Source organism: Rhinolophus sinicus, chromosome 14 (assembly GCF_057876585.1).
Source record: "Rhinolophus sinicus isolate RSI-liver-muscle chromosome 14, RSI-T2T, whole genome shotgun sequence".
NCBI classification, from domain to species: domain Eukaryota; kingdom Metazoa; phylum Chordata; class Mammalia; order Chiroptera; family Rhinolophidae; genus Rhinolophus; species Rhinolophus sinicus.
The window spans coordinates 163830479-163858311 of record NC_142514.1 but is presented as its reverse complement, the minus strand read 5'-3'; the positions used below and the strand labels follow the sequence as shown (position 1 = coordinate 163858311).

The 27833-nt window shown below is 47.6% G+C and overlaps 1 long non-coding RNA gene across 2 annotated transcripts in view; it reads right to left on the bottom strand.

Annotated features, from left to right (window-relative positions):
- Positions 1-24208, bottom strand: part of LOC109450855 (uncharacterized) — a 145745-nt gene extending 121537 nt beyond the window's left edge. Inside the window, exons 1-2 of one of the 2 annotated variants that reach the window (XR_016018348.1) lie at positions 23436-24208; positions 8108-8263 (exon numbers count right to left, since the gene is read on the bottom strand). This is a non-coding gene — a long non-coding RNA (uncharacterized LOC109450855). The remainder of the gene's footprint in view (positions 1-8107; positions 8264-23435) is intronic. The other variant, XR_016018347.1, reaches the window with a different exon arrangement.
- Positions 24209-27833: the final 3625 nt, after the last annotated feature.

Genomic DNA, 27833 nt, shown 5'->3' with positions numbered 1-27833 from the left:
AGCATTCATTGCTGCTTTGGTTTGTAACAGCAAACGACTATTTTTAACTGGTTAAACAAATTTGGCACATCAATACAGTAGACTGGAAGAATGTGTCTCCAAGATACAATGTAAGTGAAAAAAGTAAGACAGTGTTATGGTATGTTTCCATTTCCACGAGTAAGTGGTGCAGAGAGAATATGTGTATGTGTGCGCATCACTGTGTGAGTACACAGCATGTCCCTAGACGTATACACAAGACAATAATAGTTGCCTCTTGGGAGGCAACGGAACAGAGTGGTACAGGAAAGGGAAAGAGATTTATCTTTCAGTACATGCCATTTGGCACATTGTGAATTTTCTGCCAAGTGCATGAATTACTTATTTAAAATAAAAGTAACAAATTTTTTTTTAACTAGGATTATCTTTAAATGAATGAGATTGAGAATTAAGAGTACAGTCTTGCTTGGATATGGACTGAAGGAGGAGTCCCTGTCATTAATTCCTAGAGTTAGGGTGACCTGTTCCTTATAGTCACCTTGTTTATTCCAACCCTCCTGAGAAAAGGCTGAAGTATTGATGCAAAGGATTGTACTTCTCCTGACATGGAACTCCCAAACCACTCTAAAATTTCCTCAGTTTGGTCTTTCAAGCCTAGAGCTGGGGGAGGGAGGGGACAATTTTAGGAGGAGGCAGGGCATATATACAGATATAAAGGTATATAGATCTATATCTTTTCATAAAACAGTGGCCTATAATAAATGTCCCCTAAATTTTATACAGCATTTATTTGCTTCCAGAAAGTTAAAATGTTAAGATCCTTGAAAGTAGAGCATTCTTTTGAGTAGGCAGCACATCTTCCCTGTAATTTTTAAAGTAATCTGAGCCCAAATGAGTAAAGATTTCCTATCCAGCCACCACTATTTGTTAAGTACTATAAATCAAGCACACCAAAATCTGGGATAATGTTTTCTAAGTTTGGTTTATTTTTATGATCGGCTCCTTGCATTGAATGTCTACTTGTCAAGTGAGGCTAAATCTAGGCCAAGCCCTCATGCAAAGGATCACACATTTGATCTTTAGGCAGATTTTAGACATGAAGCCTTCTGAGGGGAAAAATAAATGATAGTAAAACAGAACCCATCCAATAACGTTTTTGTCTCAGCAGCTGTGGTGCTATAACCACCTAAAAATCTCCCTCGAAACAACCCCAGTCTTAAGTGGCCTGAGCTATTCATGAAACTTTGGGAGAAGCAAAGAAAAATAAGTTTATGTTATACTCAGATGTTTTTAACTGGGTCCTCTTTCCTTTGGAAAACACATAAGCAAATCGTATTAGAATATCATCAAAGCCTCTGGCAGAACAACTGCCAAGTAGGGTCTTCTGCCTCCTCAGTCAAGGATGCCATCTGCCCCACTTTGCCACTTATCCTCAAGTTTCCTGCAGCCAAAGCTCTCAGTATTATCATGATACATGTATCATTTCCCCTTTAAAGTGCATTTTTCCCTCTTGAAAGGGAAATGCAAACATACAATTAATTACATTTAATTAAAATAACAACAAAATTTGGAAACTAATTGGGGAAGTGTATGCAACATATATATGACAATCATTATTCTTAATAAATGAATATGCTAGTTTTTCTTTGTGAGCAAAGAACACAAACTAACCACTAAATGTATTAAATAGTGTCAAACTTCATTAATACAAAAAATGCAAATTAAATTTGGTGTTATTTCACTTATTAAGTTACCGAAGATAAACATTAATGTTACTATTCAATGTCTGCTACCATATGCAGAAAAAAACACTCATAATCTGCTATGGAACTGTACCTTTCTAAAAGGTAATTGGTAAATTGTGTCAAAAACTTTAAAAAGTACAAATTTCCTCAATCTACTAGTGTTATTTTCTGGAATACAAATATTACTTACATGGAAACATATAAAGATATGTGCCAAGTTAGCTATAAGGATGGTCACTGCAAAATCATTTGTAATCGCCAAAAAAAATTGAAAATATCCTAACTATCCATCCTTAAAGAACTGGCTTCGTAAGTTGTTGATGCATCCATAGACTAAAATGTTCATCAGTAATAAAAGAGAACATGAGAAAATGGTAATTACATACCCTCAAATAGGAAAAAAGCAGCTTACATGAGTATGGCCCATATAAATACAGAGTGTGTCTAGAAATGTGTTCCACCAAAATGTTAATGTGATTCTCCTTGGGTTGTGGGATTTCATACGGGTTGTTTTTTTTTTTTTTAATTTTCTTCATTGTATTTTTCTGAATTGTTTGATTTTTTTTTTTTACTGTAAATGTGTCAATTTCACAAAAACAGAAAAAAGCTCTTTTTTAAAAAAAAAATGCAAGAAATAAGTGAATCTCCTTTGAAAATCACCTAGCATATGTGTGAAAAGATGAATTTTTCTTGGGGCCTTTTACGACCCATGAAAATTAACTGTACAGTTTTACTGTTTGAAGTCCTCTGAGAAAGTCTGTGGGTGTTCTCTTCCAAAGACTTGGTCTGGAAAGATTAATCTGTGGTTTGGGTTTCAGAAATGTAGTCTATTAAGCATTCTTAAAAACAAAAGTGGGCATCACTGTTCATACAAATTATTGGTGCTTTAAGAGTCTGAGCCTCAGAAGAGCACTGGCTTTCTCTTCCTTAGCACTCTGTTTTCATTCAGGGGACAAGACAATGGAGAGGGAGCCTTATAACAGAAGGAGCCACCTGCCCTACATGTTTGGAAGGAAGGCCAATAGAGCTTCTAAGTTTGGAGTCTGAGTGAGCCTTTCAGATGACAGCAGGGCTTTGATTTTGTGATTACAATTAAAGATCAAGGTGAGCACCCGATGCTTGAAGACTTTCCCTGAGGGAAATGAATAAACACTTGGCTCCTATACCTACATCCAGCCAGAATACAAATAGAGCGTATTATCAGCCATCAGAGCATGTTGTTCCTGAGTAGCAGTGGACTGAGGAGCAGACCTTAAATCAAAGTGAAGGAGAGTGCCCCAGTGGCCCTCATCAACCATTCCTCAGCTGGGCTCCCCATGGAGCTGAGAGAGAGGGGGACCCCCCTTTAGGCAGCCAGATCAGCAGAACGAGCCCTGGGATTCAACAAGGTGTCAGTTGTATTCATTGTACACACATTCTCATTTGCCTCTTCCACTGTCTGACAGATTGCTTCTTTGCAGATCTCCAGAAGGAGACAAATTGCTGGGAAGGATGTGGGGAAAGAGGCACACTCATATCGGTACATGATTTGGGAAGGGAAACAATTTGGCAGTGTCTATCAAATTTTTAAATGCACATACAGTGTGGCATAGTGACTTTGTTTTTAGGAGGCTAGCTTCCAAAATGCTAGCACAAGGATATATGTACAGGGAAGCAGTACAGTATCATTTATAATGGAAAAAATTCCAAACAACTTCAATATTCATCACTACAGGACCATTTAAGTAAAGTACAGAGAGTGCCAAAAAATGCATACGCATTTTAAGAAAGGAAAAAACTGTATGAAAATTGTGATACTCAATGTATACCGATAACAAAAGATGAACGCAAGTCATGTGTATACATTTTTTTTGGCACCCCTAGTATGTCACACCCATACAATGGAATACCGTGTGGCCATTAGAAAGGAAATACTATGGCAATGACTTGGAAAGATAGCTCTGTTAAATGATCAACCTTGGGAAAAAAACAAAAACAAAAAACCTTTATTTCCTTACATGAGCACAGATAGATGTGTGTGTAAATGTCTAGTTAGCGTTGAAAAGAATTTGAAAAGTTCTATACCAAAGAGTTAATAAGGATTCTTCTAAAAAAGGATGTGGTTAAGATTGAAATAGAAGCAGGGAAAACTGACTTCCTACTCTATAAATTTCTGTATTGTTTAAATTTGAAATTTTTCCTTATTATGCTTACCATTATTTTCTTAAAAGGTCAAGGTTATACTTAGTAGTTCATGCTGAGGTTCTGTTCAACGTGACATTAACTCTGGGTTCCCTTCGCTCCTACCAGCCCAGAGGACGTGAGCACTGGGGAGAAGTCAAGGTAGCATCTGAGGCAGGGCCTTCACCATAGTGCAGCAAGGTAAACAGCTACTTGTGACTGACCCTTGATATGAGAGCACAGTAAAATCACTGCAGAGTAGAATCCTGGGTCCCAGTGACATTATGCTTCCTCTCTGCCTCTGAGTCTAATTGGCCCCAAGCCTGGGGTGGGGCTGAGCCCACAGTTGAAGGCCAAATGGACTTTGATACAAGAATGCAAGTAGCTGGGGCAGAAGACAGAGAAAGCATTGCCTCAAGAAACTGGATCTCCATCCAAACTCCAGTCTTCTTTGAAGCAAATTTCTCAATTTAATCTGATTGATTCTTACAGTGTCTTCAACTTAGGAGTAGGGGGTGGTAGGCTAAATGTAGTGTTAGAGGGTCCTGAAGCTAGTTCTCTCATCTACTCTCTGGGTAGCCTTGAGAAAAATCACTGCACCTCTCGATGCTCTCACTCTTGCTTTTCCTAGGCTATAGAAATAACCCCAAGTAATATTGTAGCTATTTGAACAATACGTTTTATAAAGATGTTCTCAAAGTTTCTCATAAGTCTAATATTCAAAAATTATAGTTCATATAAACAAAGGCTGATACGCCATAAGCCAAAAACTCTCTCTAAGTAGGAGGGAATCATAGGTGACCTTTGACTGATCACTCAGGGAGAGGCTGTATCAAGGGCACTTGAACGTGTTTTGAAGGCATAGGATGATTCTGGTGGGCAGCACTGTACATTCTCATTGACAGTTTCCAAAGGCAGTCCTCATCCTCTGTCTTCTCAAGAATCAGAGCATACTGTCTGCTTCTTTGATATGGCCTCCTGGAGCTTCCTCCTATGGCCTGGTGTAGAGAATATTGTCTAGTAAGTGCTGCTGCACATAACAAACATGGCTGTTGATATTTGTTTACGAAGCTCTCCTAAGAGCTTGTTGCTCTTCCCTCTTTTGGTTCTGCCAACATGGGTAGAACATGAATGTTCAGGAACATTATGGAAAGAAAAGAGGCAGCAAAGCCACAGTTTGGGACACCACTCCCTATCTCTGCCAAGTGCTAGCAGCTAACGGGGTCACTTCACATTTTTTCCCTTTTTTTTAATTTTTCTGTTATTTTACACCCTATTTTCTAAGTAAAAAATGAGAACAAAATGAGAAAGTGAGAGAAGATGGTGAAATAGGTAAACATGATGCTTGCCTTCTGTCATGACCACATCAAAATTACAACTAAACTACAGAACAGCCAATTGCCTGAAGTCTAGCTTAACCAAAGCCCTACAACTAAAGACATGTGGAAGAAGCCACCTTGAGGCTTGTAGGAGGGGCAGAGACATGGAACCAGCTGGTCCTACAGCCACGTGTGATCATTAAAAATTAGGAAGGATATCTCAGTTGCAGAGGTTCCCCCCCCCCAAGGGGGGTCTCAGCACCACACCAGAATCCCCAGTCCAGGGTTTCAGTGCCAGGGAGAGAAGTCCCATAATTGCTAACTGTAAAAACCAGCAAAGGGTGGCCTGTTAGTGTCGGTTAGAGCACCGTAGTGGTAGCACCAAGGTTGAAGTCTCACTCCCCACATGGGCCACTGTGAGCTGTGCCCTCCTTAAAACAAACAAACAAGCAAACAAACAAAACCCAGCAGAGATTGTGGCTGAATAAGACGAGGTGGTTAGAGTCCCAGACACTTCTCTTAGAGGGCCCACACGTGAACTTACTCACTGGTGGACTCATGCACTCTGAGATCCAGCACTGGGGCAGCAGCTTGAAAGACACCAGGGACATACCAGGAGGAACTGAATTGTCCTGTTTCAGGACAAGGACTGGAGGGGCAGCTTTCTCCCAGACAAAAGAGCTGGTGGAAGCCATTGTTTCTTTGTTGAGCCTTCCCAGCTCCCGGCATGCAAACAACACAGGTGGCCGCCATATCTGAGTCTCCATCAACCTGGCTAATACTGTTCATTCTCCCTGATTCCCTGAAATCCCACCCCACTGTGCCCTCAGGTCTTTCCTCAGCATAATCACCTCTACCTTTTTCTTTGAGGGAACACTTCACTTTCTTTTCCCGACATTTAGCTCTTCCTCTGCAGCCCCTTCAGATGGTAGCTGCTTCTCCCCATACCCCTCATGGATCTGTTCTCACCTGCACTTTCACACTTGTCTCTCCCTCCTCCCTAAAATCCCCCAGCTTTGACTCTTAGGCCATCAGACTATATAGCACCTACTGTCCTGAACTGGTAGCTGAAATCTATAGACCCCCCTCCAGGCCTTTCCCTCTTATTCTTTAAAGACTTTAGCTCCTAGCTCACCATCCCTGTTTCCAGCATTGATCCTATCCTAATTCTTGGGAATTCCAATATCTGTGATTTTTCCAGGGCCCTCGCCTTTCAGTGCCTTGCCCTCCTGTGCTCCAGCCACTCACTCCCTCGACTGTACTCTAGATGCTGACATTAATTTCACCCTTCCATTTCTATTACATCCAATTCTCCAGCCACACCTCTTATCTTTCCAACCCAAATCTATCACTTCAACAATTCATCGACCCACTGAAATCTAAAATTATTTAATGCTACTCACCTCTTCACTGGCCTTCACCCCCTCAGATCTTCATTTCCTTTCTGATCCAGTTTAGATTTTGTGGAATCACTCCCTTGCACACACATAAGTAACTTTCTTGCCCCTCTTTCTCCTTTCACCATACCATCCTTGCAAAAGCCCAACCCTGGCCAAATCCAACTCTCCGCCTACTCTGCAACCTAATCTGACTATGCCTAGTGAAAATCGTACACCAGTGAGACTGACTGGGCCCCCAGAGATGCCCAGAAATCTTGTACAAAATTCCATCTATTTCATGCACTCATTCTCTCTAGATGACTTTCAAAATTTCCCCCTCACCTCAAACCCACAACGCCTCCTCCTCCATCTTCACTCTAAGATGATGACCTGACTTGCTATTTCACTGAGAAAATCAGAGAAGAACAAGCTCCATCTCCACCATATCCATCCCACTGTGTCTGAGCCCGACTCTGCTTTCACCCATTTTGTACACAGACCATCCCTGCTACCAACTAGACCAATACCTCCATTTATACACTGTACCCTATTTCTTCTTGCCTTCTCATAGATACTGATAAGATAATTCTCCTTTCTCTCCTCTACATCATCAATTTATTTTTGCTTCTCTAGTGCAAGATTTCCCATCAGAATCCAAACATATCGATTGTTTGCTCCCATCTTTAAAAACAAATCCTGACCTCTACCTACGGCTTCATCTTCTTGCTCCTCTTTGCAACAAAAATCGCTATAATAGTTATATGCATTGAAACTGCCTCAAATTTCTCTCTTCCCACTATGTTTCAGTCTCACTCCAAAAAGATTTTACTCCTACTATTCACTCACCCAACAGTTCATGACAAGGTCTTCAATGACCTCCACATTAAGTCCAACCATCAAACCTTACCCAACCCGAACTCTTCATAGCATTCTATGCTATAGTTGGTCACCACTTGATCACTCTCGCCTTCTAAAACACTTTCTCCCCTTGGCCTCCTGTGTACCACTTTTTCTTGGTTCTCTTCCTGCCTTGCTGGTTGCTCTGCTCAATCTCCTTTCCTGAGTTCTCCTCAACTCCCAGAGCTCTAAACACTGACATGCCCCAGAGCTTGACCCTTAGAACAATTCTTTGCCTACATTGATTCCCTGACTAATTTCATTCAGTCTCGTAGTTTCAAAAATTATCTCTTTGTCAACAATTCCCCAGTTCACCAGCCTGGACAGATCCCCTGAACTCCAGACTCATATATCCAACTCTATTTGCAGTTTCCACTTGGATGTTTAATAGGCATCTCAAACTCAGTATACCCAGTACCAAATCCTTTATTTTTCTCCGTAACCCCACCCCACCCCCAGTCTTGCTCATCTCTACAAATGGCAAATCCATTTTTCCAGTTTCTCAGGACAAAACCTTGACACCTCTTTCTCTCACAACCTTATCCAATCCCCTAGAAAAAACTTAAATACGTCCAGAATCCAATCACTTCTCATAACTTCCACTGCTACCATCATTAGCAGCTCTTACCTGGATTATTATAAAAGTCTCCTGGCTGTCATGCATTGTTGTGGATACTGCTGGTTGTTCACCGCAATCCATTATCTTTTCCATTCATTACAAGTGAGTTGATACAAGTGAATTTCCCATTCTACTTGTAGTTTGCTGTGAATGTGTGATGAAGTTCTGGACAAAGGAATGCAAAAAGAAGGGATGTGTGCCACTTTCAAGGTAAATCTAAAGACCATGGGTGTGCCTCCTGCATTTTCTTTTTATTATTATAATTTTTTAATTAGTTTCAGGTGTACAAAACTGAAGAATAGAATAAATGAGCAAACTAATCAGAAACAGTCTCCTGCATTTTCTTTTCATTTCCCGTGAACCATAACCTGAAGGAACCTGTAAGTCATGCAGACAATAGCAATGGCCTACGAGACACAGGATCCCAGGTGTCTGAATAATAATATAAAGTAGAACTGCCTGCTGCCCTGAAATAATATGCTTTAGGCTGTTAATTGAGAGAGGAATAAACTTCTATCTTTAATCCACTGAATTACAGAAGCTTAGACTTAATTAATACAGGCACCTCAGTTACAGAATCTAAAATGTATAGGCTTTTCAAGGGCTTGAAAAGATGTTTGAATTCTGTCTTCTCCCTCCCGTAGTTCTAAAATATGAAAAAACAAATTGCAAATTCAGCGTTAACAAATGTTTACATGAATTTAAAAGTTGACATTATGTCAATATGACAGCTGCAACTCAAATCATGTTATTTATAAATACAATAAAGATGAAATCATAAAAAGAAAATGAATAATTCATTCCTAACAAAATTCAAAATTCTTCCAAAAAAAGTTCATAGCAAATACTTATATTGAAGTATGGGTATATTTTTTTATTTGATATTTTGTGGGCTAGGGCCTCAAAATGAAAGTATGTTGGTCCTTGGGTGGCCTTAAATGATGCTTCCTATCTCTGCTCCATACTAGCTAATTACCTTGTCAAGTCACTTGAACTCTGAGACTCATTTACTCTGGCAAAATGGGGAGAGAGCAGGAAAATAATACTTATTTCATAGAGTTGTAAGGAGAATTAAAAAGTACGCTGGTTTTGAAAACACTCTGCATAAATTGTGGGAATATATGGAATGAATACTATTACATTATAGGTTTCCATAGAATCTCAGTGTTTTGAGGGCATCTAGAAGTCAATTAAGCTTGTGGTGTCCAACTCAACAGAATTATCTGAAAGCTTTTTAAAACAGATTACAAGACTCTCCCCCGCCCCCAAAGAGTCTCATTAAGTAGGCCTTGGGTTATTTTTTTTTTCAGGTCCCCTATATACAAGAAACTAGCAACATTGGTTCATTACCCTGGTTTAGAACAGGGTGACTAGGAAACAAGGGTAGGAAGGAGAATTTTCATGAAATATTTTATTGAATCTTTAAAATTCTGCACTACATGAATATATAATCATTTTCAAAAAGCAATCAGACTAAAATTATTTAATATATTAATCAATTAACAAATAAATGTTTCTGAAAGAATCCTGATATAACTGGCCCTGAACAGGAGTTTGGAGACTAGGTCAATTTTCCCAACCACCCATTCATGCAAATTTAGCCTTCACTGCACCCAGATTCCACTTGAACATTCTCAATGTCTCAACTCACCTTACCTTACAAAGCAGCCCATTCAGTTGCTGAACAGCTATAATTGTTAGCATATTGTTGTGTGCAAGTCTGTGTCAAAGTGAGGGACGCCATAAACATCATCATGTAGCTAGGGGCATGATTGAACCCACAGCATAACTGAATTCATCGACAACAGTGAGGTACTTGATAACAGGGTTTATTGGCTATGATTCTGGTGGGTCTCTGCCTGTCACCGAGACAGAAAAGTGACATTGATTTTATCTTCAGATTTTTGCTTGACCTACTGATGTGATTGTGGCTCTGGTTATCAGAGAGCTCTCAACGTGGGATATGAGTCCTTGTTTAATCAGCAATGTGTCTGTCTTGTCCCTGATTCTTATTATCTAATGCAAATGGGCTTCCTTATTAACTAACATAGTAGCTTTAAGCAGGGAGAGCCAAACAAAGTGAAGCTACAAAATTCAAGCAACTGAGTACTGTCTTGTCCTGGAACAATGTAAGATTTCTTGGTAAATAAATGTGCCAGTACCCCAATCCAAATGCACAATAATCAAAAGAGAGATGAAATTGCTCTGAAACAAATGAGTGGGAAATGTTAGTTCCATGATTTTGGAATAGAAACCAATCCTTTCAACCCAAAAGCCTATACCAGTTAACCCTACTTCACCCCCACCTCCACTACCAAATTCCTATTATTTGTTCTCATTGAAATAGTCGGAAACCGCTAAGTAACAGAAAGGTTGTTACCAATACAGCATCAGCCCCAGATGGATTAGAGGGAGAATGATGTTTGTGGCTCTCTATAATCCCTCCATCTATTCCAGGATCTGAGTTTCTCCAGGGAATGTGGCAAAGCCGCAGGAAGTCCCCCAAGGCAAAATGTTGCAGGCTGCTCTCTAGTTCAGCTGCCAAATACAGAAAAAGTAATGCAGGAGAGAAAATGAGAGGAAACTCTTCCTTGTTTGCAACTCAGGGGCAGGTTGTTTTATTCCTCCTGGGGTCTACCATCGCCTGTCAGTCTCTCAGGCACACGTAGGTCTGCTGTTTCCAAAATGAACCCCCAAAGCCACCTCCTTCAAGTAGACTCATATAGAGTGAGAGATTTGTACTGATATTGCTTCAGCCTCGTTCTGCTTCAAAATCCAAAAACAGAGTTGAGGGAAGTTTTGAACAAAATCTTTATATTCTCTGTGCTTGAGTTCCTCTAAATTGAATGGCACTTGCCATTCACTGTCATCATGGAATTGAGGGGAAATAGTAGCAATGAGATTTGTGAAAAAAAGCATTTTGGAGCAGATTGTAAGGAAAGAACAATGAGACATAAAGTAACCATTCTTTACTCTTTTAAGCAATAATTTATATTTACTGAAATTCACAGTGCACAAATAAGCTATGGGAAGACAGAAAGAGAAGACAGTATAGGTGAGTACTCTAAAAGAAACATAAAATGAGGTAACAGAATAATAGCTGAAAAACTCAGATTCCTTACACATACGCACACAAAAAAAATTAGGATCACAAGGAATATTATAGACATTTCTAACAATATTTTTTTCTATTTTCAATAATTTTTGTCACATTGCATAGGACTATTAAATTCTCTGTATTATGCTTTATTTCATTTAAGTCAATTTGGTATAAACAAAATAAAAAATCAGCCTTATTTGTCACAAACGTTGAGTATTTGATTTAAAAAAAAGACTTAAGAATGCCCAAAATGTTTTATGTAAAATACTCATTACACTATAGTAGAATGGGATAGGGAAATGAACACATTATAGGTGGTCTTCATAGAGCATCCAGGCCCTAAAATGGCCACAACTGACATTAACAGTGCAGGTATTTTGAAATCAAGAATAAGAAAGTACCACTTTAACAACAACAAAGAACAGAGTTGAAATCAATGTTTTTATACCATATTTACGTTTAGAAATATTTTAAGACTATAATATTGGGAAATATTTGGAAATGTTGGGAAATGTTTGGAATATATTTTTGGAAAAAAACACATTCAGTGATGTGTTATGCCTCCTGGCAATTTTTGCTTCATTTTACATGAAAATTAATTATGTTATTTATATTATATACTAGGGAAACCTTAGAACAATTTTCCTTATTTTAGTTTCTGTGAATTTTGCATTCTGTTTCAGCATATCAGCTTTGTATCAAATAATAAAACAGGAAAAGAAAGAAACCCCCACTTCAAATACCCAGAAGAACTAAACAGGGTTTTGATGTTTACAAATATTATTTCTACTTTTGCACACTTCATGTACGTGCCCACAGCAGAAAAGGAAGAAAGGTAAGAGTAAAGCACGGCGAAATCTGATCTTGCCACAACCCCACTGATGGTCTGTTAGATTCATTTTTCTTCCCTGCAAACAATTGGAAAGGACCGGTGACAGGGAAAAAAAAAAGTCTTTAAAACTTGGACAATCACTAGGGAATACTTCATTTCATTATACAAATAGGGAGTTGAGAGGTCGCCGCTAATTCTATGGGTTTCCCCAGCAAGACAGACTCTCACACCCAACTTTTGAAACTGAAAACTACAGTATTCCACAGATGATTGTGCCTGGTGTTTGAAAGGCCCCTGCGGAGGACTAGTCAAAATATTTACATTCCTCTCAGAAACTGTAACGCCAAGGAAAAGTGAAACATAGTGAGAGGACGAATCAAAAGAAAAACTTTCCTTCCCCTGGCAGTGAGAAAAGGTGTCAGGCCGCTGGGTCTGCAACAATAGTTCTGTTTTCTTGGTTTAGATCGAGGGTGGATCACACCTTCCCGGTGAACGTTCCTCTACCGCAAGGTGCATTAGACGAATTTTGTGTCAAAATTAGGGTTGTATCAATTTCTGAAAGCTTGTGGGTAATAGAAAGCCGTAAGTGGGTGTCTTTAATTGTCCACGTGTCTTCCCCGGGCTCTGCACCGACGCTGTAAATAGATGGCTGAGTGAGGGGCACGTATATTTTTTCCATCAAGTGCAGCCACTGGCTCAAAGTGAGTCAGACTTTGGCATGGACACGTGTTCGAGTCTGGACGGCTGCGGGGACACCGTGAGGGTGGAGGAAGGAGCAGGCGGAGGCGATGATTAGCGAAGGAAATGACCCAACTCCCTCCCTTCTGTTTTCACAGTCTGCGTCACGCTTCTGTAGGCTCCCAGCCCGCCGCGGGCGAACGGGCGGCAGGGCACCCGCCAGGCGACCGCCTTTCCCGCCCCAGGTCCTCCAACCCCGACGTTGCCATCGGGAGTCCCCAAGAGAGGCCAAAGGGGAGACTTGGCCTGGAGCCTCCGGGCCAGGCCTGGGACCCGTGGATCTTCTCCCATCTTGGCGCCCGCCGACGTGGGTGCGGAACTGGGAGTCCAGGAGCCGGGCCTGAGCCCAGCCTAAGTTCACCAGCGGCGAGGCCGAGGCCGGCGAGGAGGCACCACCGGGCACGGAGACACCCTCGTCTTCCCTGCTGCGGCCGCGCTACTCCCGCCGCCCGCGTTCTAGACAGAAAAGCACCTTCTGACCAAGGATTAGTAGTAGTACTCCATTATTCCTGTTAGAACAAGTTAATGTAAGGGTTGGGCCGCGAGGCCCCGGGCGGGGTCACATGTGCCCCCGTCGCTCCGGCTCCCCTCGCCTCTCCGGTTCGAGTTATGCCATCAAGCTAATATATTGTGACTGCTCTTCTCTCCTGTGACAAAGGCTTGCAGCTGCCTCCAAATCAATAGACGTCAAAGAAATATGAAAACAATCATGACACAAAACTTAAATCCTGGCCGGAGCCTACATAATCAGAACTGTGCTGCTGTTCTCCAAGCCGCCGATTAATTTATCCCAAAGTTTAGTCAAATTTTTATTCCGGTACCTTTTCCCCAGCAGATCCCGCTACATCTGTCGGGTTTGTAATGTAATTTGTAATTACTGCCCTTCATGTGGTCCGGTGCCTTGAACCATCTTTAATTAAAAGCATAATTAAGGGAAGATCTAAAGAAAGACAATTACCAGATGGTCTTTTTTTTAGAAGCGGTAGTTTCGCGGAGAGGGGCGCAGGATCTGTCCCCGGGACCCCGCGCCTGGGGAGGGAGCAGCGGGCCCCCGCGGCGCTTGCGCAAGGCTGAGGCCCGGGCCCTTCACCCACCCCCTCTCCCTGCGGCTTCAGCTGAGAGGTTCTGCCGAGGCCGTGCCCGAAGGTGAGCTCCAGCGACCCCACGGTGCAGAGACCCTGGTTTTCTACGCTCTTTCCCTGAGGTCGCGGGGGTGTGGGGTGGCCGCGGGGGAGGACAGGGCAAGTTCAAGGCCTAAGCAACTTCCAAATCCAAGAGGGGGCCCCCGGCCCCCTGCGCGCGAACCTAGCAGCTCAGAAGCAGAAAGTTCACCAGGAATGGAAGAAAGGGGGAAGGAAGAGGAAAGGGTGGCTGTCCCTGGGGGCAACCTGACGAAGAGCTCCCAGCCCAAGCTCTTCCTACACAGGACCGGGCTAGGGTGGGAGTTGGGGGGACCTGTCCCAGGCGGGTCCAAGAACCCCTGAGGACAAGACAGCAGCGCAGCGCCATCGCCCGCAGCCCCGTCGTGCAAAGTGCCCCCTTGACGGTGACTGTCTCGGATGTCGGCTCCTCCGGGTCCACTGATCCCTGGGATTTTCAGAACAAGTTTCGGGGGGAGGAGGAAACAAACCCATTTTCCATCCCGTCCCACCCCCACGCCCCTGCAATGAATAATGCAGGCAAGAGCCAAGATTTCTGCATTAGCGACGCGTTGCCCCGGCGGCTGGCGCAAGGATCCCGAAGTCGGATAATGGAAATTAAACTGCTGTTGTACGGTGGGCATGTCATTATGTGACTTCATATTCAAAGTCAAGCAGCAATGAATTGTAATCATTTCAATTATCTTCAATACACTTTCTTTAGGACACAAGTGGTCAAAGATTAAAAAAAAAAAAAAAAGTACATTCTTGCGGCTCCGTGGGTCCATTTTCCAGACGGTTTGTTGCTCTTGCTGCCTGATTTGGTTTCGGCTTTTATTCCCCAGCCTCAGATTCTCTTACAGAGACTCGGGCGGAGTGAGCGTGCCCCGGCGGCCCTCGGCGGCTCCTCTGGTGCAGCGGACAGACTACGCAGAGTCGGGAATTGCCTCTGTGCGCCTAGTGCGCGCATTTTGGTTGCTTTCACCTTTAATTAACTTAGAACAACAAATATGCCTGGAGCTCTAGATCTGGTGTCGCCTTGGGAAGGGGGCCGTCGTATTATATTCTGCGTCCTCCCCAGTCTAGGAGGGTGGGCTGGCTACAGCAGCCTGCGCCCCCGGAGGCCAGCACTGCACGTCAGAAAGGCACGTGCTGGACGGTGCCCTAACCTCCAACGTCCCTCAGAGAGCCCGGGACTGTCTTCTTCAAGCCCGGAGAAGGCAGGGAAGAGCAGGAACCGGCAGAGCCTGCGCTCCTTTGTTGAAACTACCCCCAGCCCGTGTTCGCTCCCTCTTGTCCCTGAATGTGAAGCAGTGGCGAGTTGGCTGTGGTGTCCTTGGGAGGTGGCAAAGCGCCCTCCGCCCTGAGCCCAGGCAGAGAGAGTAGGAGTCGGCTTTGAAGCCCACGTCCATCGCGCGGATTAGGACTAATCCCGATCTTTACTCTAATGTCCCCTCTCGGGTTTTTATTATACTCATTTGGAAGGAAATGAGCTCTTGCCAGGAAAATAGCACCCCGCACCCCACTTTTCATAGCTGCGCAGGGCCGGGGCCTGAACAACCCCGCGGGCAATCCTCGAGCTGCCGATATTATATTTGTGAAATGTTCTTTTGTTGAAGCTTTTAACACCTTCTTATAACGAATCATTTGTTCTTTTCTCTTTAATTTTGATAGACAATTAGCCATCAGAGATACACCAGTTGACTGTAACCGAGCATTAAACTCGCCTTTATGTAACGCTAATTTAGCATAGCTGCTTTGTTTAACTTTACTATATAAGACCAGGTTTTGTAGCAAAAAAAAAAAAAAAAATAGGTGTAATTTTATGTGGGGCTTCATTTCTTTTGGCCTTGTACACAGCAAGCCCTCTCCTCTTTGTGAAGCGCTGTGCCGAGGCCTGACGCCATTTCCCGTGCCTAGCACCTGCAGGCTGGGGAGGGAGGGGAGAGGGAATTAGCATTGATATAGATTTAGTTGAAATGTAATCTCTTAAATCTGTCCAAGATTCGGGGAGATAATTACACTTTCACTGAATTGCCAGGGGTCAGCGTCTCAGAGGACCTGAGGAGTTGATTTACTAACAATAGTGTTACATAAAAAATGGCGTTTGAGATTATAATGTTAATGGCTGCAGTCGCTGGGGAATGCGGCTGCTTCCAACTAATTCTAAGTAACTTGTTTTTTGCCTTCCTTTTCGTCCCTCCCCTTCTTCCGGGGCTCTGTCTTTGGAAAGATTCAGAGCTTCTCCGTGTTTAATTTGGTGGCAGGCACCGGAAGGTTGGGGTTGACACTCTTTTGAGTGTTTGTGGTGACAGGTTGTAGCCTTGACACGAAGGCTGGGCTCTTCTTACCAGAACCAGGATGACGGCGCCAGTAGCGAGACTCCAGCAGGAGCAGAGCGCAAGCAGCAGAAGTGGACCAAAGCATCGAGAAGAAGTGGGGTGTCTTCCCAGATCCTCGCCTCCCCAGCCTGTCTGGAACTGGACCTGCCCTGCTTCCAGCAGACTTGCACTCCCCAGCTGGACGAGGACAAGTCCCGGTTCTGTACCCTACACTCCTATCCAGGCGGTGCTTCTGGCCCAGCAGCCTCAGACCTAGGGACGCTCACTTTCCACCCCTAACTTTGCGAAATTCCAGCTGGCATTTGATGGGAGGCTAGGACACACGTGCAGAAAGGTTCTGGAAATATCAAGAGATACTGCAAGGTCCAGATTCTAGCTTGGGGTAGAGAATAAGCTTTAAAACTGAGAAGTCAATGTCCTTTGAGGTGGAGACAGTTAAGGAGTTTACACTCCCCTATACCCTTCTCTGACTCATGTCAAATGTTACCCACATTAGTCTCCATCCACAGACAGGAGTCTTCATCAGAAATCCCACTGCTGCCTCTCACTTGTAGCCCCTGCCAGGTAATTCAGAGCCTTCCTTGTTCCTCCTCAAGTCTCACTCACCCTACTTTGGCCTCAGGGCACCCAGTGACCCGCCAGTGGGCTCATCCCCACCCAAGGACCAATGCAGAGCCCCTAAGACTGTATACAAAAGTCAAGGGATGAACAGGGAAAAGTAGTCCCTTTTCCTGGGTGGGACAAAAGAGCTGGTTTTGCGGCCTCCTCCAGAGTCACACTGGGCCAGGCAATAAGGGGAGAAGAGCCACACCAGGATTCAGCAGCCTAGGCCTGGACCCATGACGTGGACTCCAAGTCCAAGGGCTCAGATTTCCTCCTGATGGAGAGACTTTGGAGGCTTAAAGGGGGGCACCTGTCCCTTCTATCTTTTACTCCCTATGTGGCGATGGAGGGGAGGCAAAAAGAGCATCACTGGTCCTGCCAGACTTGGGTCCAGGCCTTACTCAGGTTCTCGCTTTGGCTGGGAGCTCTGCTTCTGTGAAGAAAGGGTACTGGACCCACGATTTGCACTTCTAAACAAAAGAAGGAGCCACCCCTTAGCTTAACACACCATAACCCACCTTACCGAGGCCCATAGCGCCTGTGGACTGGCGGGGCACTCGTGGCCAGTGGGTGCACTCCAAACTCACCTGAGAACCAAGAGGGAGAGGCCTGGGTGCCCAAGCTGTTGGCGACGTGGGGCGTGTCCCTGAGCATCCTTGTGTTTAGGTGGGGGGGCCCCCCTTATCTTATATGTAACAGCAATATATATGTTAATTGAAAACTTCTGAATTTAAAAAGGTTGTGACAAGTTATAATTTGTCCTGTCAATGCCTGGAATCCTTATTTATCTCTTTAGCTTGCCTCCCACTTGCGCCTGTCAGCTAACAGCTTGCCTAACTCGTTGACTTCCTCACTCATGGCACGGAAATGACAAATGTGCTGTTTTATCCGTACAATTTATTTCATTATTGTTGCCAGCACGAAGCATCACAATCAATCATAATGAAGTCCAGTTGGCAGGTGTCAATCTTGGTGTGTTTTTGTATGTCTCAGTCTATATTTAATCCAATTATAAGGGTCACAGAGTAAGTGCCAATCCTCTTGTTACAACTCACATCTTATTTAAGATTTAAAGTAAAAAAAAGTCAACTCAATCACGTGGTCCTTTGGGGGGAAGGAAGGGGGATGCCTTTGAAACCCCCATCTCTCTCTCTCTCTCTCTCTCTCTCTCTCTCTCTCTCTCTCTGCCTTCTCACCTCCAGTTTAAATTACGCAGCCATCCCTTTTTATTAAAGAGTTGCAGGGAATCCCAGTGTTATGCGCATTTGTGTGCAAATGAGGCTCTCCTTATTTTGCTAAAGTAGAAGCAGGTTTAATGATGAGAGATCTTTCCGCTCATTGCCCATTCAAATACAATTGTAGATCGAAGGCAGCCTTGTCACGTTGAGAAAAAGTGAATTTCTAACATCCAGGACGTGCCTGTCTACTTTCAGAGAATTGCATCCAATCACCCTCAGGGAATTCAGCTAATGTCTCTGTCCCCACCCAGGCAAGGGAGAGAAAGAAATCAAACATGGTGCCATAGCGTGACTGACTTCACATGAAAATGTTGAGAAGGAAAGGAAAAGCAGAGTTTTCTCGAATTGATTGTAATCAAGATTTTCTTAGTGGGAAAGCAAACTGGAAGGATTCGGAGATTTTCCCAAATGTCCAATAAAACTTTATGATGGGATAGAATGGACAGGAGAGGAACCGAAGTATTTCTTTGAATGAGAGCAGGAAAATAATTGAACAGCAGAGATACCACAATACTGCCTATAACCATGCCATTATGCAGCCTTTTAGACCCGAGTGAAGAGATGGCAAATACTAACTTCGCTAAATATTTTCTTTTTAATGCTCAGATTCACTAAACATTCCTCCAGTTTTTATTTAAAATAAAATCTTGTTTTAAAAAGCTTGCCATTTAAGGAGAAGGAAGTGAAGGAGAAGGAAGAAAGAGCGAGAGCCAAATGCACTGCCCGTTAAGTTTAATATATGGATTTCTGTCTTGTGCAGCTATTTGACATGATGCAATGCACAGTATTTTTCTCAATTAGTCAGGGACTTTTCCCTCGCTTTCTATTATTGTTTTATGCGAAAGATTTGTATTAAACCCTTTTATAAATTAGTACCCTCCCAGGAATAATTTTAAAAATAGAAGTTAACAGGATGGATTATGTCCAGACTTAGTAAAATGAAATTAAAATACGTAAGTGGGAAAATCAATTTTTTACTTTCAATTGTTTCTAGACTGGCCAGAGCCCTTCTCAGTGAAAAGACAAATACTAAATCAATTCCCACCCACCCTGTAGCACAGATCCTGCAGGAGGGGCTTCCAGTCTGGAAGCTGCTTTATTTGCATAAAGGAGAGGGAGAGAGAGAAAGAGAGAGCGAGAGCGAGCGAGCGAGCGAGCGAGCGAGAGAGAGAGAGAGAGAGAACGAGAACACATACTTTGGACAAGAACTACATACATCAGCTACAGTTCAAGCCAACGACGGATCTATCTTCCCATCCCTTGTCTCCTTCCATTCAAGCCTTGCTCTCGAACCATTCTTCTTCTTCCCGTCCTCCACTCCTACCCCCTATCTCAGATCCCTCACCCTTTCCCCATTCCCCACCTCGCCTTGGTGAGTTGGAGGGGAAGCTCTGGGCTTTCCGGCAGTCCTAGGCCAGGGAACCCCCCGCAGACCCGGCGGCTGCCGAGCTCACTCACTGCTATTGTGAATAACCAGAGCTTGGGACTCCCTAGGTATCGGAGGATTCCTGTTTCTGGACCTTTGCACCCCACCTACAGCCCGCCTCCGGTTGCACTCCGCATCCCTGTGTTACAAGGCAGCCATCGACCTGTGTTACAAGTCGTCGATGACGCCCCGGAGCCGCCCGCGCTGCTGGGAGATGCGGCCTAGAGAGTCGGCCTCTGCCCAGGCGGGGCAAGGCCCGGCCTCGCAGGCTGAGCACTGCTATGGGCCGGGCCGGGCCCAGCCGCCCCCAAGGCCGGTGGCAGGCTCCCGGGTCCAGAGCTACCCTGAGACCAATCTTCGGCAGCAGCTGAACTTGCACCTCCCCCTGGCGACCCCGGCGCGAGCTTCCTCCCGCCCAGCCTTCTGTGCCCGGGGTAAATGGAGAGCGGCTCTTGCGTTGGCCCGGAGCGCGGAAGGGCCTAGCCAGGCCTCGCCTCCACCGCCCGGCGTTCCCGCGCCTCCCGAGAGCGCCCTTTATTGACAGGCAGATAAGAAGGCCCAGGCCGTGGCGTTTCCAGCGTCGCTCTTGAGCACCCTGCCGGGTTGCAGGGATCCGCACACATTTAATGGCCTGGACTACAAACAATCACGGAGCAGCCTTCCCGGCGGCCTCCGTTCCGGACAGAGGGTGCGGGTGGGGAGAGAGCCGCTGACACAAACTACGTACGGAGCTAGGGAGGCCTGCTCAGGCCCGGGGCCTACACATAGTCCAAACTGTAAGGCAGATCCTGGAGCGCGGGAGACCTCGGACATCTGGGGCCGAAAGCTGGACCAGGTCCTGGAGAAGAGCTAGGGCTCTTGCCAAGAAACTAGGTCACTAGAGAAGGCCGGTGGCGGTGGAGAAACCCTAGCAAACACCTCTCTGAGTACCACTCCCCAGCAGTGCTGGGCTTGGGGAGACAGGACCACAACAAGGTTCTGGCTCAGATTAGAGTGGAGGGCGGTAGGATGGATGTTCCTGGCCTCTGACACAGGAAGACCTGAGGGTTGGGATGGAGAGAAATAGTGGATACGGGTTGTAAATAAGTAAGATCTCCACGCTTAGACCACTCTGCCTATTCTCCCATTCTCCTCTTCACTTTTACCCTGCCTTCAGGGCCTCGACAGGCTGAGAGAGAAAAAAAACTCAAGTCAGGGAGCTGGCTGGCCCGGTGGAGAGGAGCGAGTAGGCAGACTGCCTGGAGCCTCCGCCCGGCTGGTTGCGAAGCCCCACACCTGTCCAGGTGTGCCCAGGGCGGGAGCGGGAACCTCTCGACCTCTCGTGCGCCATCTGTGCTCCGCTCTCCTTTTGCCGCACCCACCCAAGCAAGGCGAACAGGAACTGGCCCTGGGGCCCTCCTGCCGCCTAGGCGTCAACCTCCTAGCCTCAAGAAACCAACGCCCGGGTCTACCAGGGCTAGGCGTCCCACGAGCTGCTTAAAAGCCAATCCACGCCCCACCACTTCCCCTCCTGCCACCTCGTCAAGCGCCCCTGGCTCTCCCGGACGGACCTCTGTCATTTCCAAGTTAGAGACTCGGATGGAGGCTGAGAACGAAAGCAATGGACATTGAGAAGCCTCCTCCCCTGTTGAGGAGGGAGAGACCCGGGAATCACAACGCAGGTTTAGGTCCCCATCCCAAGATGCCCGGCTCGACTAAGTTACGTATCTCCCAATCCACATTGGGTGTAAGGGGAAAATAAGCACAGACCACCAGGTCAGTATCCTGCCCACCCCGCCCCAATTTCTGTGGTTTCCTGGGCCCCGGGAAGGGGAATCTTGACTTCAGAATTTGGGACTTTCCTGTTTTCCTCCTCTAGGCCACAAAGTCAATTGTTAACCCCCCAAGTCAAAGATTAATAAAATCACCTACATTTTCTACGTGACTGGAGCCTTTCAACCCAAAGAGGCGTGAGAAGCCAGCGGAGGTGCCGTTTGTGGCTCCCCTCAGAAGAAACCAGCGGCCTGGAGAGGATTTTGGCCTAGCCTAGAAGAAGCAATCACTCGTTCTTTCCCGGGAGTCCTCGTCTGTGCCTAGCTGGTGACTTGTAAGCCCATAGGCCAGTTTTAGGGTACCTATCGCTCCTTGAGCTCCTCTTGAAAACGATTTCCTCTAGAGGACCCTCTCAACCCCGGTGTAACCTTCGTGTGTCTCTGATAAAGTGACTCCTTCGGGAATGGAAAGAGGGGGCCAGGTGGGCACCCAGAAAGGTAGCTGGCCAGCCAAGAGGAGGGACCACGTTCCAGGAGGGAAGAGCGTACTTAGTAGGACTAGTTTCTTTGGGGTGACTCAACGCCCTAAGGGAGAGCGGGTCGGGTTGGGGTTGGGCTGGGCGTGAGCAGCCAAGGGCTGGGCCCAGGCAGGCCACCGCAGGGCTTGGAGCGGGCCGGATTCGGGGTGGGGAGGAGGAGGCTCCCGCCGGGCCTGAGCGCTGGTGGGCACGGAGCTGAGCCCAACTCTGGCCGCCATGACGTCACGCGTGTCGGGCAGCCAATGAGAACCGCGCTGGCATGGATATTAAGGAAAGTTAGCGCTTGCTTGAGCACCCTCTTTTCTTATCATTGACATTTAAACTCTGGGGCAAGTCCTCGCGTAGAACGCGGCTGTCAGATCTGCCACTTCCCCTGCCGAGCGGCGGTGAGAAGTGTGGGAACCCGCGCCGCCAGGCTCACCTGCCTCCCCGCCCTCCGCTCCCAGGTAACCGCCCGGGCTCCGGCCCCCGCCCGGCTCCGGGCCCGCGCCGCCTCTCCGCTGCCCGCGACTGGTGCCCCCAAATCCAAACCCGCCCCAAGTAGCCCAGAGGCTTGACTTTTGCTTTTAAAAGGAGCCATAAAAGATGGAGGGGAGTTACAGGGGGCGGAATCAGATAGGGAAGGAGGGGGCGTCTTGTCTTTGCCTAGCGTGTTTTTCTGCAAAAGTAGCAAAATGTTCCAGTCCCCAGAGTGGTCTTCCAGTTGGGTGCTGAGCTGGGTTAAAGGGGGCGGGGAGAGGGAGACCGGGATCTGCTACTGTCTGCAGAAGCCGTTCGCTACCGTGAGAAATGCAGGGGTGGGGGTGGGGGTGATGCAGTTTGCACCTAGAACAACCGAATCACAATTCACAACATTCACGCGTGGAGACGTCCCCATCCGCGCCTGGAGCGTGTGGAAACGCCCCGCCGCGGACCCGGCGAAGTGCAGCAAAAGTTTCCCGCGGTTGCAAAGTGTAGATGGTCGGACCGAAACAAAGTCCTAGAGATGGGTGTTCGTTTCTCAGAAAGGAGCGGAGGACTAAAGAATGCTGCCGGCAGAGCTGGGCAGCGCGTAAAGCCCCCAGCGTGTGATTTGAGCTTCACTTCGGAAGACCTAATAATTAGCGATTCTCACTGAGCTAGAACGCGGGCTCGGGTTACCGCCGGCACTGCGCTGGCTGCCTCGGTGGGAAGCCTGTGAGCGCCAGGGGGGCCGGGCCGCTGAGTGCCGGGGAGAACAGCTCCCGGCTACTCTCCTGCCCCCGGACGGCCCAAGCCGGGCTCCAGAAGTTTCTCCAACGTGGGTCAGGGAAGGGAAGACCCCATACTTAGACTCACTCGTGGTTCTGCGGGGCGAAAGTCGCAGAAGGTTAGCCTCAAACACCCAGGAACGCCTGGGCACAGAAGCACCCGTCCGGAGGTTGGGGAGGCCTCTAGGTCAGGCCGGAGCTCGCCCCTCATTCCCACTTTTGCTCCTGGCGCCACCTCTCTAGACGTTCTGGGTGTTCATCTTTGGAGGACGTTTGTGTCTCAGGCACCTATGACAGGTGCTTGGGACCAATGCCCAACTCCGAGCGGTGGCCGCCCCCTGCCCACCTCGCTCGGGAAGCAAGGGAACGAGAGAAGTGGCCACCCGGCCGAGCACCTTACCTGAGTCTGGGTCCTCTCCTCGGGTTCCTTTCTCCAGAGTTGAGGGGCGATCAGGTTGCCCACTTAGCTGTGGGAAGTGGACCTTCCCCCTAGTCATAAATCAAACCCAGCCATCCTCGGGCCTCCTCCCTCATTAGAGATGTTTATTGGAGATTGTGTTTATTCGGGCTGTCACGGCGAGAAAACGCAGTGACATAATTGCCTCTGACCAGAGTCTTCGCGCCGCGCCCAGAGCAAGCCGGGGACCTCCTCTGTCGCCTTCTCACTCCCGTGCCCTCCTTAATCGGAGGGCGTATGTGGTTGGCTGGTCTTTTTTTTCCTCGGACCCTCTCATGTAATTTGAATTATTGAACGAGATACTATTCAAATATCCCCAGGGCCTGGCGTTTACTTATTTATTTATTTTAGAGTTTTAAAGGAAAACCGGAGGGAGCTTAACGCCCCTCCAGGGCGGAAGGGGGCAGCGCGGGAGAGATGGAAAGAGAGTCCCTCTCGCTGCGCAAACTTTCTGGCAGGTCGGGCTGCCGCGCGGAGGCCAGACACCACCCGGCGCCAGATCCTGGCCTGAGCGGTGGGGAGCTCACTCGGAGGAAGGGATTCCACGGATATTGGTGGTGTTATATGTTGTTTTATTTTTCATTCTCTCTCATCTCGGGAGGAATCTGAGGCTTCAAGGGCCTAGGTTGAGGATTCTTAAACTTTCCCGGCCGAACTCCTCGAACCAACCTGCCGCTCCTCCCCCGCCTTTCGCCCCGGCTGCCCCCGGGCTTCAGTTTTCCCCGCTAGCCAGGTTTGTAAGTCACCATCTGTGAGACTGAGTTAGGAAGTGATGAAACGCGCCGAATTGTTCTCTAATTGAAAATACTTTTTTTTTTTTTTTTTTGTGATCGGGCTGACAAATATGTGGAATCCCGGCTTTTGATCCCTCACTGCTGCCTCTATTCTCCAATCGCTAATAAAACTCGCATTGAGCCCCTTAGTGCCTTGATTAACAGGCAGATTAACTCTTACTGGGGTGGGGAACAGCTTGTCCCAATCAATGTCATTTTAAGAGCCCGTCAGGATACGCTTAGCTCCGGTTCCCTGGTTGCTCGAGCGAACCAGCCATGACATTTGCTCTCTCCCCCTCCCCCAGCCTCATACCCCCCAGCAAAGCCCCTAGTTCCCGGCCCGCGTGTTCCCTGCTCCACGCCAGGACAAATGCTAGACTCGGTCCCTGGCCTTTAAAATAGGCAGCTGTTTAGAGAAGGGATCTCTAGGTCTCGAGAAGGAACTGAGGTGGCCTTGGCTTTCTTTTCGTTTGAAGCTGAACTCTTGACTCTTGAGGACGGAGGTTACAGTGAAATGAGAGTTGGGGAACCATCGCAGTGACAAAAAAGGAAAGCAAACTTTCCTGGGAACCCTATTTGCAAAAATCAGAGAGTACCACTGATTGCAAATGTCCCACACATCAGGAGTTTTAAACCTGGTCCCCATCTGGACAGCAGCATGTAGAGTTAGGAAAGCAAAGGCTTAGGAGTCCAGGGATCTCTTGGCTAGGAAACACAATTGGACAATGATTTTTAGAAAGTGTTTGGGTGAGAGGAAGAGAAAGAGAGACGCTTGCCTCCTAATGTGAATGGAAGAGGACCGAACCTACTTGCCATTTGGCAGGAGGGGAGGTAAGGCGAGGGCACCGCGGCTTTCCCCAGCCGAGCGTGACCACAGCCTGGAGGCGCTACCCGGCCGGCTCCCGGCTCTCTTCTTCTTCCCGGCGAGCGGGTCTCTGCAAGGCTGCGGGGTGAACCAGAAATCCGCAGGTTGCTGGGGAAAGGAGAGAGGGAAAGGCCTCGTGTGGAGGAGGGACCCCAAACTGAGCGGCAGAAGTGGGTGCCTTTGCTTTTCGTGCTCGTTTGACCCTTTTCATCAGCTCTGTTATCGAGGGAACCCACCTTCCCAAGGCCAGCAAAGAGAGAGCCTCTTGAGGCTCTGCAAATTGACGCAGGTGTCTGCGGAGACTTTCCTCCTTCAAAGAAAAGCTCTTCTCCACCCTCCCCAGAGCTCCAGCACCGCTCCTCTGCTTGGCGGTGGAAAAGTGGCAGTTCAGAGGTGTCACAACACCGGGTGGAAGATTCTTGGTTCTGAAGCCGTGCGCCGAAAGCACATCTCCCGAAAACTGGTCACGTTTTTGCCTTGCCAGAGGCCGCCTTCGGACCGAAAATCTAGGGAGTGGGCACAGGCGAATGCCTGGGACCGCTGGGGGTGAGATGCTGCCTGATCTCACGTTTACCAACCAATACCGGCCAGAGGCTGCCGACACTCTGGTGAGCTGCGAGCCCCGGGCGAGACTTTCTCCGCACAGAGAGCCTCCCCCTACCGGGTGGGATGACCCCAGCCCCTGAGGGACCAGGCCGAAGAGCTGTCCTCTTCAGGCTCCAAAAGGCGGGGGGTGGGGGGGGAACATCTTGGGGAGAGGCGGGAAAACGCGAGACAGAAACGGAAGGCTCGATCCTGCCGATCCCCCACCCCCCGCCTTGGAGGGCAGCAGGCGTGCCTCTGTGGTGTTGGAAGCCACAATTAAAATGGCGACCTAGGAGCTGTCTCAATTTTGCTCACACCTCTGCCCCTGGCGCGTTGCACCTCCGTCCCAGCACCCGCAACCAGCTGCGTCGCCCCCATAACACGTACTTGGCAGAGGGCGCGAGGCCCCACAACGTAGAACAGAACCCCCACTCACTTTGAAACTAGCCCAGAAAGAACAGGGAATCTCACTCTCCACTCCTCCCCTTAAACTTTGAAAACTCTGCCTCCCTCAGGGCTGAGCTACCCCTCCAAAAAATATTGACACACTGGAAGCAACCAACTCGTTTTTGTTTCTTGTTTGTGCAGAGGGGTTTCCAAGAGTCCCTCCCGAGCCCCCACCCCCACCCCCACCAATGACGTCAGTGGCATTCAATCCCGGCTCCTCACTTCTTATGATTTTTGTTGTTAAAACTTTTCTCCGAGGTGAGATGGGGATTGGGGGGTGGGAGGAGGAGCCCATCAAAAGAGCCAGTGCCTAGGGGGGAAATAGCAACAAGATTATGGCGGCTTCTTTCCGAGGCAAAGTTTAAGAAGGTGCTAATCCACTCGGTTGCTAATTTGACAGGTTGTAAAAATGATATTCGCCTCCAGTTCGGACAGAATCTGGGCCTCCCCCCAACCCCCTCCGCTTATGCCCAGTGGACTTGAGTTCAAGCTTCTTGAGTTCAAGCTTCTTTAATGCTTGAGAAGTAAAAAGGGAGAGAAAAAGAACGCAGACTCTCGCTGGTCTGGGACCTTGGTCCGCAGTCCCACGTCCCGGGATCGGGAAAAGTCGCGGTCCTACGAAATCTCACGTAGGAGGCCGCTGACCCTGGCGCCTGGCGCCACCTGCTTCGCTTCTGGCCTGTTTTCTCCTGGCGCAGAGTGCTCATGGGCCGCGGGAATGGCGGTTCCCAGGCCCAGGAGGTGAGCGGGTTGTGAGGCCCCAACCCTGGCCCAAGCTGGGGAGGCCTCCGCTTTTCCTGAGCTCTGCCCAAGCTGTTTGGTCGTGGCGTTAGTAGGTCCCCGCAGGGGACGAGAGTATGAGGCTTATACTAGGCCCGCAGCCCAAGGCAGCCTGCAGTCCTCACGGCCTCAGCTTCCCGGGGTGGCTGCCGCGCCGTATGTCAGCAGCGAGTTCAGGGTGCACAGACTTTGTTTATGAGTTCTGACTTTCGGCACTTTTCATAAGTCAAGAGGAGTTAAGTGTACCCGGTGGTAGCTGTTTCAGCCTCCCTGTCCCAACTGTTCCAACCCTATTCTTTGCTGGGTCCTGGGTATGTCCCCCATCTCCAAACTTCCCCTTTCCCGGAGACACGGCGTGCAAGGTCCGATAGAGCTCGGAACTTCGCAGGACTAGGCAGCCGCTCCCTCCCTTGTCACCTTAACTGCGGGGCGCCAAGGGGCGCCTTTGGAGTGTACTGAGGTGTGTCCTAATTGTATGGCATTCAACAAATGGACTTCTGGTGTGTGGTCAGAAGAGAAAAGCCATTTACTTACTTTCCTACCCGGTTTTCTGGCAACAGCTGAAGGGGAGCTGCTTCCGTGGACTGAGCAGACCCAGGAAAAGGAATCATGGTGACGAGACACACGTACCACACACAGATAACCGGTGGCACACACCGACACACGCTGACACACCAACATCTCCGGCGAGGACACACACACACACACACACACACACACACACACAATCTCTCCCAGCATTGGTCACCTTCCTCCCTCTTATCTCCCCCTGGCGTCCCCTGCTCTCGGGAGCCTGGAAAAGCAGCCGCACTTAGTCAACAAATGGCACGTGGGAGAAGTTGGTGAGTGTTTGGTGAGGACTCTTCAGGGCTTTTCACAAGAACCCTCTGT